Here is a 7,105-nt window from a genome sequence, read left to right on the forward strand (position 1 = left end):
TGTCAATATACAGCGCTTATCCTTTCCCGAACATATAGAAAGTCGTTCCTCACCTTGCTTCTCCTGGAGCCGAACCTTAACCTCGCCGAGCTCGTTCTTGGTCCGCTCCAGCCTCCGCTTCAGCTTGGAGACCTCGACAACATGCAAGGTCGCGGCCAACAGGGACGCCTGCTTATCGACAAATATTCAGTCAACCTCTTATAATTAAGGATTGATCCCCTTTCCGGTTCTCCTCGCTGAACACCGGACAGCGTCTCAGGGGATACGGACTATACAGGGTTTTTCTCTTTCTTACCTCGAAACCTGTTAACAGGATGCTGCAGGCTTCATTCAGTTTGCTCCTGGTGGACTGAACCTTCTCGATCACCGCACCCATAAGGATACGGTGCTCGTCCATGACGGAGGCGCTTCGTAGCGCCCCCATCAGGTCATCTGGCGCTCCTGGATGGACTGGAGGCACCGGTGGAGGCGATGCACTCCCTCCTTCAAAGGGGGTTGCTCGCTCGACTCCGGAGCCATATTGGTCTTCGGAATCGTATTCGGCTGAGGGCCAAACTGGATACGGCCCTCTTTGCCAGTATCCATGGGGATTGACTCCCCCATGTGTCCGGCAGTGGAGGTCCCGCCTTGTTGCGCCTCCCGGACAACGTCCTGGGCTCCTCCCCTTAGAGCGGTCCTCCAGGGTAACACTTCGGTGTCGTCCCTGGCCCCGGGGGAGTAAGCAGGCGGTGGCGACATGCTCGCCATCTCCGACGGAGCCAACGAACATCTAGATGAGGATCGCTGGATAAGGTCACGGGCCGGACTGCAACAATGTGGATTAACCATGTTAGAATAATAAAAAGAAAGGGTTGGATGTGCGCATGAATACGCCATGTCACTTACGATGCGGCCTGGGGCCTAGTACGGGGCGACGTTCCGGGCTACTGTCAACGTCCCACGCGATGTCGACCACCGGGGCGCCCTTCCCCCTTTTGGGCGCTTTCGCCTCCAGATGTGCCGAGGCCACCTTCTTCTTATTCTCCTCGGGAGGAGGGTTGTTTTCCTCCTCCTCCTCTTCTTCCTCATCGTTGTCCTCAGGGACAGAGGAATGGGCCTCGTTGTCTTCGGATGTCGCATCCGAAGTGCCCTTGCGACGGGGGCCACTCTTGGCCGCCTTGGCTTTCTTCTTGGCCTTCTTCTCTGGCGCCGTATAGGGCGTCGGTTCCAGCATCTTCGCCAAGTGTGGGATGACTGGTTCTTCGGGCAACGGAGCCGGACACTGGATCCGCTTCGCCTTCTCCACCCAGTCCTAAGAGAGCAATACTAAGATCTCAGACATCATCCTCGAAACATTTAAGTTTGGAGTACGTCAAAAGTAACATACCTCGCTGGCGGGCGGTTACAATTGTGACCACGGTCTAAGTCCGTGGCCGGTGGCTTCTCATTGCCCTTAAAGAGGAACTTCCAGGCCCCTTCGTGAGAAGTATCGAAGAGCCTTTTCAGGGTCTGGTGCTTCTTCGATTTGAACTCCCATAAAAGGCGGATTCGGCGCTGACACGGAAGAATCTGGCAGATTAGCATCACCTGGTTAACGTCAACAAGCTTGATGTCCTTGGTCACCATGCTTTGAACGCGCGTCTGTAGCGCTATCAGCTCGATAGGTGAACACCAGTCCGGACTCTTCTCAACCCAGGAGGTGAGTCGCTTGGGAGCACTGGAGCGGAATTCGGCAGTTGTGGACGAGGTGGTGCCACGAGGTTCTGTAATGTAGAACCACTGCTTCTGCCATTTGTTTACTGTCTCCACAAAGGTGCCTTTGGGTCAGGAGACATTGGATAGCTTGCTCACCATGGCCCCTCCACACTCCACGTGCTGGCCATCCACCACCTTTGGCTTCACGTTGAAGACTTTGAGCCATAGCCTGAAGTGGGGATGGATGCGGAGGAAGGCCGCGCACACGACGATAAACGCCGAGATGTTGAGGAAGGAATTCGGGGACAGATCATGGAAATCTATCCCGTAGTAGTACATCAGCCCGCGGACGAAAGGGTGGAGTGGAAACCCTAGCCCGCGGAAGAAATGGGGGATGAATACCACCCTCTCTTTGGGCTCTGGCGTGGGGACGACTTGTCCCTCGGCTGGCAGACAATGGGTGATCTCCTTCGCCAAATATCCGGCCGGCCGGAGCTTAGTAATGTCCTCCTCCTTGACGGAGGAGACCATCCACTTGCCCTGACCACCAGATCCGGACATGGTTGCTTGAGTGGAAAGGAGATGAGAACTTGGCCGCTGGAGCTTGAGATCAGAAAGGCGGAGACAGAGAGAGTGTGAGGAGAGGAAGAGGGAATCCTTATCCCCTTATAAAGGCAGCAAATAATAAACGCCTCCTCACTTGCCTTAGGATTCGCCTGTTCCCTAGGGATGTATAAACGGCACAGTTGAGTTACCCATGCCCGCATTGATGAGAATCCCGCAATAAGGGGAGCACGATCTCTATTTTGACAAGACGTGCCAATAGCAACCGCGTCCTGAAGCATGGGATGGCAGAAGAAAAACGGTTCAAAATTATAGCCGGACAGACGTGATGACGTGTTGGAAAAAAAGGCCGTCAACAGATTAGATTCGTGCAAATATTATATTCTCTCTGCAGTTGTGTATGGTGTGCGTAACAGGTCTGGATACTATCATTGCATCCGAAGACTATCTTGGAGTTCGGAGAAAAGGGGAACCCGCCTTGCAATTTCAAAGACAATCCGCATGCCAGAATCCTCGTCATTGAAAGCCAGGTTCAGGGGCTACTGAGGGAGTCCTAGACTAAGGGGTCCTCGGGCGTCTGGCCTATTATCCTTTGGGCCGGACTAATGGGCTGTGAAGACATGAAGGCCAAAGACTGCAGCATGTCCGGATTGGACTCTACTTGGCGTGGACGGCAAGCTTGGCGACCGAAGATTCCTTCTTATGTAACCGAATCCATATAAACCCTAGATCCCCTTGGTGTCTATATAAACCGAAGGGGATAGTTCGGAAAGGACACCACATATACTCATTACCATACCCACATAGGCTAGACTTCTAGGGTTTAGCCATTACGATCTCGTGGTAGATCAACTCTTGTAACAATCATATTCATCAATATCAATCAAGAAGGACATAGGGTATTACCTCCATAGAGAGGGCCCGAACCTGGGTAAACATCGTGTCCCCCGTCTCCTGTTACCATCGATCCTCGACGCACAGTTCGGGACCCCCTACCTGAGATCCGCCGGTTTTGACACCGACATTGGTGCTTTCATTGAGAGTTCCGCTGTGCCGTCGACAAAAGGTTCGATGGACCCTTCAATCATCAATAATGACGTCGTCCAAGGAGGAACCTTCCTTCGTGGACAGATCTTCGTGTTCGGCGGCTTCGCACTACGGGCCAACTCGCTTGGCCATCTAAAGCAGATCGACAGCTACGCCCCTGGATATCCATAAAGACTTGATCTTCGAGGGATTTGAACCCACGGTGATTGCTTCCCCTCATCCCGATGAACGTGACTTAAATCTGTCATCGGATCACACCCAGGAGTTGTCCCCTGCGGCTGCAACGACCTTAGAGCCGAAGCAGATCGAGCCATCCAAGACCACAGAGTCCGTGACGTTGGAGCCGCACATGGACTCGACACCCTGCAATATTCGCTTTTACGGAACTTCAGACTCGTATCTGAGTATAAGTTCCGGATTGTGTACGCCCGTGGACACCGACCTAGATCGGTTATCGATCTTCGAGTTCAGCACCGCTGCCGTTTTCCAGCACTCGCCTTTGGGTGATGTGCTAAAATCTTTAAAGAATTTGTCCTTGGACAAGGACTCGTAGCCGAACTATGTCTGGTTCGAGCTAGAGACGGATGATGAGTAATCTTGCTTCCCACCCGCCACCCACTTCATAGCCACCGTCGATGACTTAACCGACGTGCTTGACTATGGCTCCGAAGACATCGACGGCATGGACGATGATGCCGACAAGGAGCAAAGCCAATACCCTCCATTCACTGGACATTGGACGGCTACCTCTTCGTACGACATGTACATGGTTGATACACCTAAAGGATCTGGCAATGAGAAAGGAGAGCCAGATGCGAATAAAACCTCCGAGACATAGTCCAAGCGCCGCCCCAAGCCTCGCCGCTCAAAGGACGGCAACACTAGCACCGGAGAAAATAGTACTTCGGGCGACGCCAAAAACAATGAAGACCCCATCGGGGCTACATCCAAATAGGAACACGACAGCAGACAAGACAACCCCGACGAACAGGCCATCGAAGATGACTCGGAGGATGAGAGTTACCGTCCACCCTCCGAGGAGGAGACAAGCCTTGGCAACGAAGACTTCATCGTGCCTGAGGATCCTCTTGAGAAGGAGGGCTCTAAGCTTCAGCTCATAGCCACTTCAAGGAGCCTGAAAAAAAACAACAACAGCTTCAAGCTGATCAAGACCTTCTCCTCGACAGATGGACTGATGTCCTGACAGCCGAGGAATACGGCCTCAACTGCCCAGCCAAGAGCTACCCGAAACGCAGACTGCTACCTCAATTCAATGAGGAGGCACCAGAGCACATATCTCCCTCGCGTAATGCGGATCGACCACCACATGGTCAGGACAGGGCGGCGGAACGGCCACCCCGCGGTCGGGATAAAGCGGCAACTCAAGCCGAACAGCAGGCCGCCCGGAGCTTAGTAATGTCCTCCTCCTTGACGGAGGAGACCATCCACTTGCCCTGACCACCAGATCCGGACATGGTTGCTTCAGTGGAAAGGAGATGAGAACTTGGGCGCTGGAGCTTGAGATCGGAAAGGCAGAGACAGAGAGAGAGCGTGAGGAGAGGAAGAGGGAATCCTTATCCCCTTATAAAGGCAGCAAATATTAAACGCCTCCTCACTCGCCTTAGGATTCTCCTGTTCCCTAGGGCTGTATAAACGGCACAGTTGAGTTACCCATTCCCACATTGATGAGAATCCCGCAATAAGGGGGGCACGATCTCTGTTTCGACAAGACGTGCCAATAGCAACCGCGTCCTGAAGCATGGGATGGCAGAAGAAAAATCGTTCGAAATTATAATCGGACATACGTGATGTCATGTTGGAAAAAAGGCTATCAACAGATTAGATTCATGCAAATATTATATTCTCTCTGAAGTTGTGTATTGTGTGCGTAAAAGGTTAGGATACTACCATTGCATCCGAAGACTATCTTGGAGTTCAGAGAAAAGGGGAACCCGCCTTGCAATTCCGAAGACAATCCGCACGCCGGACTCCTCGTCATTGAAAGCCGGGTTCAGGGGCTACTGAGGGAGTCCTGGACTAAGGGGTCCTCGAGCGTCCGGCCTGTTATCCTTTGGGCCGGACTAATGGGCTGTGAAGACATGAAGGCCGAAGACTGCACCGTGTACGGATTGGACTCTACTTGGCGTGGACGGCAAGCTTGGCGATCGAAGATTCCTTCTTATGTAACTGACTCCATGTAAACCCTAGATCCCCTTGGTGTCTATATAAACCGAAGGGGATAGTCCGGAAAGGACACCACATATACTCATTACCATACCCACATAGGCTAGACTTCTAGGGTTTAGACATTACGATCTCGTGGTAGATCAACTCTTGTAACACTCATATTCATCAATATCAATCAAGCAGGACGTAGGGTATTACCTCCATAGAGAGGGCCCGAACCTGGGTAAACATCGTGTCCCTCGTCTCCTGTTACCATCGATCCTAGACACACAATTCGGGACCCTCTACCCGAGATCCGCCGGTTTTGACACCGACACCCACCACAATTAGAAACGATGTGCCCACCACACCACACACGCAATCGGCCACTAAGAAAATAAGCATATACAATAGTACAATGTTATACATGAAATTTAATTGCATGGTGTATCCAAAAATATTTGTTCTGCATTGTGAATGCTTATATATTCTCCTAAAATATTAGTCACGGGAAAGCGAAACGAAGGGCATATCTCTCCTTGTCTCCACCGGACATCCCCTCTTTCTACACTGCTTTCACGTACGCACACATACTATCTCTCGGCCCTCTAAAAGTATGCATGCCCATGACACATTCACGCATGACGGTCACTGTATTTCAAGCTAAAGCACTATACAGTCACTGGAGTTCAGAATATGCTCATTACGGTCACCATATACATTCTCGTGGTGATCATATGGTATCTAGCTCACGATACGTCTCCGTATTTTCTTGATGACACTGACAGACTTTGCATTTGATGCGTGCTCCGTATTTTGTTCACGACACTTACGGTCATTGTATTTGAAGCGAAAGAATGATATGGTCACTGGACTTCAGAATAAGCTCATCACGGTCACCACATACATTATGTCGTGCTAACCAACATGTGGTTGGATGGTTAGGAGGGTAGTGGTTTCTCGAGCCCACCAGGGTTAAAGTCCCGGTGCTCACATTTATACTGGGTTAAATTTTGTATTTTTCGGCGATGTGCGTTCAGTGGGAGGAGACGTTCCACTCGACTACGAGGCACCTATGGTGACTTCGTAAATATCAAGATCATATGTTGGCTCACTCTCTCGAAGGTGCTCATAGGGGTAGGGTGTGCGTGTGTGCGCTTATAGCGGTGAGTGCTTGCGCGTATATATGAGCCCTTGCGTCTGTACCGTGTTAAAAAATACATGTCATGATTATATGGTCACTGGCTCACCCGTACAACTCTGTATTTTGTTGATGACACAATCAATTGACCAGTCAAACGTTCCATGTGGCGCAACTAGTGTTGCACCATCGGGGCGCGTAACCATGGTGCCCACCTGTCAGCCCATATATGAAAGAAAGAAATGCTAGTTTGAGTCTGTACTGTGTTAATAAAATACATTTTAGGGTGATCATACGGTCACTGGCTCAACATACAGCTCCGTAATTTGTTGACGACACGATCAATTGACCAGTCAAATGGTCCACATTCAGCAGCGCACATTACCATAGGGCCCACCCATCAGCGCGTATATGAAGGACATAAATGGTAATAAATTAGTCGTCGGTGGGTACTCGAAGTCGTGAGACCTCTGGTTGGCAGTCACCGGCGGTGGGGGCGCGTTGATTGGGCGG

This window comes from Triticum dicoccoides, chromosome 5A (genome assembly GCF_002162155.2).
Source record: "Triticum dicoccoides isolate Atlit2015 ecotype Zavitan chromosome 5A, WEW_v2.0, whole genome shotgun sequence".
Classification (NCBI taxonomy): Eukaryota; Viridiplantae; Streptophyta; class Magnoliopsida; order Poales; family Poaceae; genus Triticum; species Triticum dicoccoides.